Source organism: Dioscorea cayenensis, unplaced genomic scaffold (assembly GCF_009730915.1).
Source record: "Dioscorea cayenensis subsp. rotundata cultivar TDr96_F1 unplaced genomic scaffold, TDr96_F1_v2_PseudoChromosome.rev07_lg8_w22 25.fasta BLBR01000770.1, whole genome shotgun sequence".
In the NCBI taxonomy this organism is placed as follows: Eukaryota; Viridiplantae; Streptophyta; class Magnoliopsida; order Dioscoreales; family Dioscoreaceae; genus Dioscorea; species Dioscorea cayenensis.
Window position 1 is genome coordinate 294,721 of NW_024087161.1, and position 12,135 is coordinate 306,855.

A 12,135-nucleotide genomic window follows, 5' to 3' on the forward strand; every position below is an offset into this window, starting at 1 on the left:
CCGTGACTAACCCTACACTATGTCCAGGTGGAGAAATCTCTCAGTCTCCACACCTTACACTGTGCAAGGTTGCAATAGGTTCTAGAGATTCCAAGTGATAAACCCTATTCTCTCAGTCTCCACACCCGTGTGGATCTGCGAAACTTGGTTTTTCAGCTGCTTATGAACAGTAACTGCTAGTAAACCGGTATAGTAATTTGCTACAGTATCTGCTACAGTACTTCGCCAAAATAATCCCCGATCCACAGTTTTCATTGAGGCAACCCAAACGGGTACACGTCTATACTGTAGATTGCGTTGCATCTTTATGTAGAAGCACATTTGACGGGAATCTTGCTAGCCTTGCACAAGTCAGAACACAAGTGTGACTGCCTTAGTGCCCCTCCAATTTACATATTCCATCAAGAATAATGGATGTTGTCACACACTCATATGTCTTTGAGCACAACTTGCGTCTTCTCGTGTGTCCACTTCAAGATTCCATCAACATAATGCATTTGCAATCTACTTTGCCTCCTTTCTTCTCTATTTGGCTCCACAACCCTATATGCACAAAAGAACACAAAAACACATGTATTAGCGATAAAACCCGATAAAAGTAATGCTCATCATATGAAAAGAATAATTCATATTCTTAGTACACAAGCACTTATCAAACTTCCCCACACTTAAGTTTTTGCTTGTCCTTAAACAAAAATAAAACATTGAAGCATAGAAGAAGAAAATATTGAAAGTGATTGGCCTTAGGTTCACCAAAGCATGCAAGGGAAATATTCTACAAGTAAAGGAAATTTGAACACTAAATACGAAAAATCATTGCTCTAGCTAAAACCTCGAATATTAAAAAACCTCAAACCCGAAATCGTGTAAGTGTGTAAACTGACTCAAGTCGACCCAGCTTATACTCCTTAAAGTTCTAGGTATAAAGAGACTAATTTATCTACAAAAAAACACAAAATAAAGAGATGGTAGTAGCTTCAAACATCCTCTAAGGTAGCCCTTTCCGAAGCGGAGGCTAAGGTGGCTTTCACAGTATTGAGGTGGTAGCTCTTTCTACCGGGGTCGTAGCTTTCACTCATCCCATGAGATAGCTCTTTCTCTCATTAGGGCATAACTAGTATCTGACTTATGAGAGTGGCTTCATACTTCATAGGTGGTAGCTCTTTCCAACTGAAATACTCAACTAAAACAAAATTTTTTTTTCCTTTTCATTTGTACATTTTTTACATTTTTTCCAACAAAATTAACATAAGAAAACACAACTAACTAGTTCCCTAAACATCAAACTTTAGTTTATGAAATGGTTTAATGAGCGAGTGGTGCAACAATTGTCAATCGGGCAAAAATTCCTAGAAATTCAATGAAAACTAGAGCATGAGAACATTCAATGTTAAAAGTTCCCCTAAACTTAAGAATACAATCATTGCAACTAAGGTGAACCGCCATCGGCTGCATGAGCATATATTTCAGTCAAAACTTATGTAGTGAACATGTGTAATGTGGACTCCCACACTTCACCACACTTAAAATGTACATTGCCCTAAATGTACATTGCCCTCAATGTACGCAAGCAAGCACAATAGAATATAAATAAATCAAAAGTATATGTGGAAGTGGCAAATTGAAACAATAATCCCCTGAACACCGAATGATACGTTTAATGGAGCCATATTCATTGAGAGTTAATTCCCAATGGGTTGTGGAGCACACATAGCCATAAGAGCGTGTTCATGACTAGTTCCTCAAATTCCATACTCACAAGACCATCTACACAAATACACAAGGGGGTTCAGTGAAGCTCAACAAAAACAAAAATAACTGATAAGTGCTTGTGCGATATGAATGTGAAGTGTTCATTCCTTATGTTGAGCATTACTTTTCTCAGGTTTTTACACTAATATGTGTGTTTATATGTTACTTTTATACAGGTAGGGTTGTGAGGCCGAGTATGAAGGAAATAGGCCAATGTGGATCATAATGCACCTATTTTTGGAGGAAATCTTGCTAAGGTTCAAACGCGAAGACATAGGTCAGGTGTGAGATGCTAGAGTGTGTGCCAACCTCCTCGCATTCGAGTGAGCACATCCATTTGGAGGGGCACAAAGGCAGCTACACTCGAAAGCATTCTCGATTTATGCACATAAGAATGAGAGCTCCACCAACATGTATATCATTGAAGAAGCAAGTGATTCACGATGTAAACGTAGTGCCTGCTTATGCGTACTCCCCGATGAAAATATGGAATTGGGAAGTTATTCAGGGCAAAGACTGTAGCAGCACTGTTCACAGCTGGCCGATTTAAAGCCGATGAAAATATGAAAATATGTAAACGTGTGACTGTTTACGTTACCCCGTGGAGTCACCCGATTCTAGCCCTATTTAAAGCCGATTCAGCCCCGATTTTGGTATTCTTTTCTCCATCTTTTCCCCAACTTGAGAGAGGGCGTCAGCTAGGAATTTGAGGGGTATTGGCTAGGGTTTTGGAGAGGTTCTACGGCTCCGACATCGCGCATCATTTGGAGGAAGGTTATTGGGAGAGCTTTCGTCGGCATCGATCCGGCGAGGTGTATCCTAGGCCGGAGAAAGGATCCCTTGTGACGAGTAGAGGACTCTCCACAATACCATCGATACGACCATCAAGGAGGTTTCTTTATGGATTCATTGCTTTTACATTCGATTTCTTTGATTATACTTAGCTCCATGGAGAGCTAAACCCCTAGTGGGTACTTGGGTGATTGTGAACCCTAGGATGTATTCGTTTCATTGAACTTCTTTATTATGCTTTCAATAAATTGATGTTTATTGTGAGTTCCAACCTTGAATGCTTGATTGTATGAATATTTCCCCTAGAGTGACACTAGGATTGAGAGTTCTTGTTGGTAACCTTGTGAGTGAGTGACACACCACGAGCGTTAGACAAAGCTAAGTTGGAGAGGGTTGAGAGGGTGAGTCGAGAGGTACAGGAGCGTCCCCTTTCCCTTTTGACATGATAGATTCTACCTCCGTTCCTTGAGTTCTTTGCGACTATAATAGAGTGAATGGTCTAAGGGATGAATCTCCGCTGGGGCTTAGTTGCACGTGCAACGGAGTGAAGCGTTGAGGGGATCTTAGTATCTAATGATTAATTATGGTCAGGGACCTTCCGCCTGGACCAAAGGGTTAGATCTATAATTAGGAAGAGATTTATCACTTGGAATCCCTAGAGCTCATTGCAACTTTATTCGAGTGCGAGGTTGAGAGGTTATTTAATCTCTCCTCCGGGACATGAATAGAGTTAGGCATAGTTGACCTTAGACTTGGGACTATGTATGTAAGGATTTCCACGACTCACCATTGCATTGATTAGGAAGCATAATAGAGAGTTTTTGCAATTGAAGCAATTATCCTAGGTGAAGCATCATCCGAGTACCCCATCTTTATCAATTGCCTTACCTCCTCCTTACTTTTGCTCTCTTTCTTGTTGCTTTTATTGTTGAGAATTGAATCATTATCACACTCCTTATCATTGATTTTTCACATAGCTAAGAATCGAATTAAGTGTCTTTACTCCCTACTCCCTGTGGATTCGATACCCGCTCACCCGGGATTATTACTTCGACAAACCCGTGCACTTGTGGGATATACGCAAGGGGATCTTGTCAAGTTTTTGCCGCCGTTGCCGGGGAGCTAGGCGTTTAGAGATACTTTGCACTTTGTTTTCTTAGCTATTTCACCACACATTCTAATTCATATCTTCTTATTCTATCATCGTTCTGATTGTCTTTTTCTTTCTTTTTTGTGCAGCTCCAGGTTATGACCGGAGGGAATCCATCAATATTGATTGAAGGAGACCCTGAGCTTGAACGTACACCTAGAAGAAAAGGGAAAGAACCTGTGCAAGAACAGCATAATCCAGCTGATTTTGAAGTAGAAGGATCTGAAAACATAGTAGAACAAAATGAGCAACAACGAACACTATCCGATTATGCCAGACCTTTAGTGTTGGGGACACAATCGAGTATTGTGCATCTCCCAATTACAGCTCAGAACATCGAGCTAAAGCCGGCATTCATCCATATGCTGCAGCAGTCCGCACAATTCAACAGTTTGGCCGATGAGGATCCAAACAGTCACATAGAGAGCTTCCTCGAGGTGTGCGACATGCTGAAGATAAATGGTGTGACGGATGATGCCATCAAATTGAGAGCCTTCCCATTTTCCTTAAAGGGGAGAGCAAAACAGTGGCTACACTCATTACCTGGAGCATCAATGACTACATGGGAGGAGATGGTAGAAGCTTTTCTAGCCCGTTATTTCCCTCCCGGAAAATAAGCAAAGCTTAGAAATGAGATCTCATCCTTTGTGCAGTTGGAATTGGAGTCCCTATTTGAGACATGGTAAAGGTTCAAGGAACTCCTGCGAAAGTGTCCACAACACGGATTCCCGGAGTGGATGATTGTTCAAACCTTCTACAATGGTTTGAACCCGAGTACAAGGCAACTCTTGGATGCGGCAGCAGGAGGTACCTTAGGTAGCAAGATCCCCGATGAGGCTCGTCAATTGATTGAGGAAATGGGGTTAAATAGCTACCAGTGGAACGCTAGGGAGAAGAAAAAGGTGGTCGGTCTCCATGAAATTGATGCGGTAACTTCATTGGTGTCCCAAGTGGAGAGTTTAAGTAAGAAGCTAGATCTTATAGCTTCGAATAGAGTTGCGGCCATGACCAATTGCACCGGTTGTGGTGGAGGACATGCTCCCTCCGATTGCCCAATCGTCATTGGTGATGTTTCTTCAGTTGAGAACGTTGACTTTGTAGGTAATGGCATGAGACCTCAAGGGAATCCATACAACAACACCTAAAATTCATGTTGGAAGAATCATCCCAATTTTTCATGGAGTAATCAAGGACTATAGAAGACCATAGGGCCATCGGGTTTCCAACAACAGCAACAAGCCCCTCAGTTGGAAAACAGAATTTCAGGCTTGGAAACCCGAAGACGGATTTGGAGAAGCACTTGGCTAGATTTGTTCAATCAGCAAATACAAGGTTTGAATCAGTCGAGGCTACACTTCCCAATCACACCGCCTCCTTGCACAACCTTGAAAATCAGGTGGGGCAAATTGCAAAGTCTGTCTCCGAAAGGCCACATGGAAGTTTACCAAGCAACACGAAAACCAATCCTAGAGAACATGTGAAGGCGATCACTTGGAGAAGTGGTCATGAGGTTGAAGGGAGGCTTCCGAGTGAAAAGCCGAAAGAACACGCACCCGCGGTTGTAGAGGTTGAGGAGGGAGTAAACAAAGAGAAAGAGGTGGCACCCCCACCATTCAAGCCAAGAATCCCTTACCCCTCTAGATTGAAGAATGACCAAGGGGATGAACAGTATAAGAAGTTCCTGAGTCTGTTCAAACAACTCCACAACAATATTCCTTTTGTAGAGGCATTGGCTCAAATGCCTAAGTATGCGAAGTTCTTAAAAGACCTATTGACTAACAAGAGGAAATTGGAGGAGAGTGCTTCAGTGGTGCTAGATGCTTCATGCTCGGCGGTGTTGCAAAAGAACATGCCGAACAAGAAGAAAGACCTGGGAAGCTTCATCATTCCGTGTAACATCGGCAACTTAGGTGAGGAAATGACATTGGCGGATTCATGGGCAAGTATCAATGTCATGCCATATACTTTCTTCCAAAAGCTAGGCTTAGGAGAGCCTAGGCCTACTCGGAGGACTTTACAATTGGGGGACCGAACGTTCTTGTCAAGGTTGACAAGTACATTTTTCCGGTTAACTTTGTAGTGCTAGATGTCGATGAGGATGCGGATGTACCCTTGATACTTGGGAGACCGTTCTTGCGGACTTCCAAAGCATTGATTGACATGGACGGCGGAGAGCTCACATTGAGAGTTGGAGATGACAAGCTCACATACCGCCTTGCTGAAGCCATGCGGCATTCTCTTGATTTCGATGACACTTTATACTTTCTAGACACTACTGATGAGCTTGTTGATGAATATGTGCTGGAAATGTTCAACCCGGATCCATATGAAGGTTTGTTTGACCAAGAGGAGAGCAATGAAGAAGTAATGATGCTTGGGTAGACTTGAGAAGAAACATCTACCCCGGGGATCTTGAAGACGGTGCTCCGGAAAATGAAGAGGGCTCGGAGACGCCACTGAAAATGCTCCAAGATTTTTGGAGACGTACATGAGCCAAGGAAGTTGGACGAACCATTGCTAAGTGGTCCGACGCCCGAGAGTACACCCTCTACCCTCAAGAGACTTTGCTCATCATGCTTTCAAGCCATGGGTAAGAGGGCAACCTTCATTTATGAACCCCCGTGAGGTAAGAAAGATACGTCAAGCTTAGTGACGTTAAACAAGCGCTTCTTGGGAGGCAACCCAAGTGTTTATTGTTCTCGCACCTTTTAGTTTAGTTTGTTTTCATGAATAAACTGTTAAGTGTTGGTGTTTCAATTTTTAAGTGCTTGTGCTGCGATTTTGTTGTGGTTTTTTAAAAGAACTCATTGTGTGTTTTGTTGAGAGTTGGCAAAGTTTGGTCGTTTGAGTTCTATTTCATGTTTTTATCTGGTAAATTTTGCAAAATATAGCAGGCTCTAAGTGTGTAAACATGTTCAGAATAGTTCTGCAGAGCCTATAGGTTTTTCTAAGTCATCCAGAGAAAACATACGGGCGTGTGGAATTTCTACGCGCCCGTGGGTGTATACTGCGAGCTCATCCAGAGAAGGCACAAGGGCGTGCGGCTGCCCCTGTGAACGACCATGCAACTGGCGCACGCCCGTGGGTAATTTCCGCACGGGCGTGTAAACTCCTGCTGACTGTAGAATTTTATTATTGTACTCATTTAGTGAACCTAAGGCCAAGCACTTCTCTTTTCTTTCCATAGGTATAATGTCAAAAACTTGACACGTCCGAATATGCGTATAAACCGCAAGTGCACGGGTGTCAAAGTAATAATTACCCGGTGAGTCGGGTAGTCGAATCCACAGGGAACGGAAGTATTAGTAATAACCACTTCTCAATTATCTAGTCGGAATCAATGAATATGATGAAGTGAACTAATTGCAAGCAAAGCAAACAAGTATGCAAGAAATAAAGTAGAAGAGTCTCAATCACTAAGGATGAGGTATTCGGGCAATGATCCCCCTAAGATCTTCCTTAAAGCTCAAGATTCACTAAATGCTCTAGAATCGAGTCTAATGAGTCGAGGTAGTCCAACGGTAACCAATCCTTGTCTCCAAGCAAAAGGCACTAGTCCCCTACAAGGTTCCGGTGGAGAAATCGACCAATCTCAACACTTCACACCCTATATGACCGCAATATGCTACACGGAAACCTAAGAGTGAAACCGATTCCTAAATGTAGATCCAACCCTAATTCCCGTGAAGGATCCTAACCCCCTACAAGGTCCCGCGGAGAAATCGAGCAATCTCATGCCTCACACCAAATATGGTTGCAAAGAGAATATGGAATACGGAGATAGGAAACACTCAATCGAAGGGGAAAGGGACACTCCTCCATCTCAAGGCTCACCCTCTCAACCCTCTTTAATCTTGGAAAATCTAACTCTAATGGAGACCTCTCACATCAAAGTATTAAATCATGCAATGTAAATCAACCACAAGGATTAACAACACTAGAAAGCAATTAAATGACAAGATTAAAACTCAAGACAACTCGGATTAACTAGAAGCATTAAGAGAATCAATCCAAAATATAAATCTTAGGGTTCACATGCCCAAATACACACTAGGGTTTAGCCCTCCATGGGCCTAGTTACAAAACAATAATGGATACAATGAAAAGTAATAAAACCCATAGAGAAAACCCCCTCGAATTCACGCGGATTGGCCTTGATTGGTAGTTCTACGTCTTGAAGGGTTCCTCTCCGAAGCTAGGTTGCCAATGGCTCCCCAAAATGCTATGACGTCGAAGGAACCTATCAAAGTTGGTGAAGAACTCCCTCTTAATCGGCGAAGACCTTCTCCTCAAACCCTAGCCGCCTCTCTCTCAATGTCTCTGCTCAAAGCTCCGCCAAAAGTCCCTTTAGAATCGGCCAAAAGGTGTATTTATAGCCTCACATCGCATCTGTCACATGCCCCCACACGATCATATGGTAGGCTATACGGATTTTCCTTCATCAATGCGTCTTGAAAGGTCTTGAAATCTTTACAAAGAGGAGGAATGTGGAGACATAGCTGCCTTTGTGCCCTTCCATTAATAAATTGGCTTGCAAAACTATGGAAGTTGGCACACATCTCCTCATACACGAACTCCTCTTGTGTCTTCCAACTTGATTTGTACAAGAACTCCCAATATTATGCCATGATAGCCTATCTTGGCACCCATTTGAATACCCAATGCCTTCACAACCTATATGCATAAAAGAACACCCAATACACGAAATGAGACATAAACCGTATAAAATATGATGCTCAATGTATGTAAAACATGCATAAAAACATGTTCACTCAAGCACTTATCAAACTCCCCCACACTTAAGCCTTTGCTTGCCCTCAAGCAAAATTAAACATTAAACTCATGGAAAGAAAAGAGAAGTGCTTGGCCTTAGGTTCACCAAGAGGGTACAAGAATGAAATTCTAAAGTTATGGAGAAAATAAAACACTAGACAAAAACAATCAATGCTCTAGCAAACAATCCAATCAAAAATGAATGTGATAAAATCCGAATGCGTGTGTGTGTGAAAAACTCAACTCATGTCAACACTATGTCCACTACTAAGTTTATATTAAAACAGGACTTATTTATGAACAAAAAAAAAGGTAGTACCTTCACACAATCCTCTAAGGTAGCCCTTTCCCAAGATGCCTCCCGAGTGGCTTTCACACTTTCGAGGTGGTAGCTCTTTCTACTAAGGATGGTAGCTTTCACACATCCCATGAGATAGCTCTTTCTCTCATTAGGGCATAACAAGTATCCGACTTATGAGAGTAGCTACATACATCATGAGTGGTAGCTCTTTCCACCCCCTATGTACAAGCAACAAACAATTTCCAAAAATTTTTCAATTTTTTCTGATTTTTTTCTGATCATAAAAACTAGCACACTAAAAGTCCCAAACATAATGAACTAGAGTATTCATAGGTCTAATGAGTGAGAAAACTGCACAAAGAGCAAACGGACAAAAAAAAAATATTCAAGAAAATTGGATGAAAACTAGAGCATGATAAAATCTAATGTTCACAACCTCCAAAAACTAAGAATTAAACTCTTAACCCTAAGGTGAACCTTCATTGGCAACAAGAGCATGCTCATGAAAACACAAGTATAAGTCATGTATAAAGTGAACCCTCCCCCACACTTAAGATGTACATTGCCCTCAATGTACACATGTAAGCACAATAAAGATAGCATCAATGAAAGCAACATGTGTGCGGGAATGCAATTAAAACAATATTCCCCTGAATTCCTCATGGACATTTGGTGAAGTCTATCTCAAGGGCGCGTTGTAACGGTTGTGAAGCTCACACGACCATGGAATAAAGCACATGATCGTGTATATGACTAAAACATCAACAGCATCACTCTCAAGGCCAACTGCACGCAATACAAGGGGTTCAGTAAAGCTCAACAAAATAGAAAAGGAAATACGAATGCAAACAAATAACAAAACGAAAGCATAAAGATAACTCTCAGAAGGTGAAACCTTTCTGAGCACAAAAGTCCACAAACTAAAGATAAAACACATAAAAACATAAAATGTAAAAATAAAAAGTCTCATGAGTGTGACGCCTCAAGCGTCGGCATCTGGAGCTGGTGCTGGTGCTGGCGCGGACGCTGGTACAAAAGCGGATGAGACCTCCTCGTCGAGAGTCTGCTGAATATGATCAAGTCGCTCCAGAATCCGCACCTGGTTCTCCAAGATGGTAGCAACGGCAGCCTCGAGTCGAGCCAAGCGCTCGTGTACTCGAGAGATAGATGACTCTGGATTAGTGGATGCTGTTGGTGCTGCCTCGGTGATCCTGGGCTCGGCTGCAGATGGTGCCTCTGTGGCCTCAGCAGGCTCCTCGTCGTCCTCAGATGACGACTCCACTAGTGCGTATCAACCTGAGCCTGTACGTCTCACAATGCCCATCAAACGGAGAGTAACCGAACCCAATGGTACTAGGCTACTGACCTTCTCCTCACCCCTGAGCCTGTAGGGTCCCGCGAACAATGCTCCCAACCGCAGGTACTCACTCTGATGGCGAAAGTAATCGACGACCACATATCCTAGGTGGAGAGGGACTCCATGGACCACGGAGTGGAGCTACAAAAGATCTGTCCTGCGAAGTGAACCAGTACCATCTCCCCGACCTGTCACTGACCGGCTGAGAACTGCGTGAATGTACGTGTGCGCTGGTCGAGTGACGCAAGAGGCCATCGACTGGCCTGGAGAATACTGACGGCCGCCGCATAAATCATGGAAAACCTGGCCCGGAGTGAGATCATGAGGGTAATCGGTGAGGAGCTGTGTGTACTCGATAGTATCAGTATAGTCCTGATCGTATAACCCAAGATATATCAAGAACTGGGTCAAAGACATCCCATGCGGCTGACCAAAGGCTCGGAAACAAATGGCATCCTCCGTGTCAAAACTGGTATCAACTGCGTCACGATCGAAGGAAAACGAGGCAAGAACCTCCAAGGTGGTATCTCGTCTGACGGGCTCCTGAATAGCAAGCAATCGGTCCCAACCTTCCATACTAACTAGCTCTCTGACCTCTTCAGCAAGACCAATATCCTCTAGTGCGTCCTAGTCAATAAATCGTGACTGTCCAATCTTGAGATTCTGGAGATGCTCGAACCGTTGCTGATGAACGGGGTCAGGGAATTCCACTGCTGGTGGTGGAGTCGGCTCCCTGTCATGGCGAGGACGTTTCTGAGCCAATCTCTTGGTCCGCGGTGCCATATCTGCGAAGAAAACATGTAAAAACATCAGTTCGGCATGTATACAGTGTAAACAGGGCACGGCACGCACGAGGGCAGCGAGCCGGAGGGAAAACAGCGCCACTTGGCCTCTGTCCAGCCCACGTGGGCGCGTGGGCAGGCCACGCGCCCGCGTGGGCGCGTGCTGGCTCGGCCGGTGGCAGCAGCGCCCGTGTGGGCGAGCCACGTGGGGCGCAGCTGCGCTTTGGCGGCTGGTGCGGGCAGCGCCGCAGCGGGCCCGGCCGCGGGCGTGGGCGTGGGCAGCGTCTCGGCCAAGGGGGCCACGCGGCGCGTGGCCTGCAGGGCTGCGCGGCCAGCCGCAGCAGCGTGGGCGGGCAGCGCCCGGCGTGGGCGCCCGACTCCGCGATTTCGCCGGAGTTGGGGCCCTCGCCTCACATAAATCATTCTCAAGCATTCATTAGGTGTCTAACATGATTTGTTATGAAAAATAGCACACAAATACCATGAAAACTCCATGAAAATGACCTTGAAGAACATGGAAAGGATGGGAGAAAGTGAGAGCTTACGGAACAAATTGGAGAAGAAAAAAATCGGTGCAAACTCCGCAAAATCACTTCTAATCCCCCAAGGAATTGAAAACAAATGGTTTTTAGAGATCAAAACTTGAGTTTTATAGGAGTGAAAAAAAGTGGAAGATGAAAAGGGTTCTTTTAAAAATGGAAGATGATGAATAGTGTCCCTTCACATTCTTATAGGCACATGGGGGTGTGGATTTGCCACTCCCCCGCGTGGAGTATCGTATACGCACCGCATGGAAATTCCACGCGGCCGCGTGGGCTGCAAAATTTCTGCAGACAGTCCACTAAGGGCCTAAAACTCCAAATTTACACCAACTTTTCAACATTTAACATTGGAAACACCCTAAACCATGTCATACACATGAAAAATAATGCATATCACCAAAAAATTTCATGAAAACACCAGCAAACAACAAAAATTGATCAAGGCACACACTCATGAAATTATTACTGCAGGAATTAAATTTCAAGTCTAAAAAGTAACTAAAAACTTGGGTTGCCTCCCAAAAAGCACTTGTTTAACGTCACTAAGCTTGACGTACCTGTCCTTACCTTATGGTGGCTCATAACTACAGTAAAAATGATGCTCAATGCATGTAAAACATATATAAAAATATGTCTACTCAAGCACTTATCAAACTCCCCCACACTTAAGTCTTTGCTTGTACTCA

The 12,135-nt window shown here is 43.7% G+C and overlaps 1 non-coding gene across 1 annotated transcript; it reads right to left on the reverse strand.

Moving 5' to 3' along the window:
• Positions 1-4,314: 4,314 nt before the first annotated feature.
• LOC120254966 lies at positions 4,315-4,421 on the reverse strand. Its single transcript, XR_005534845.1, has one exon. It is a non-coding gene; the product is annotated as a small nucleolar RNA R71 (small nucleolar RNA).
• Between the last annotated feature and the right edge of the window lie 7,714 nt (positions 4,422-12,135).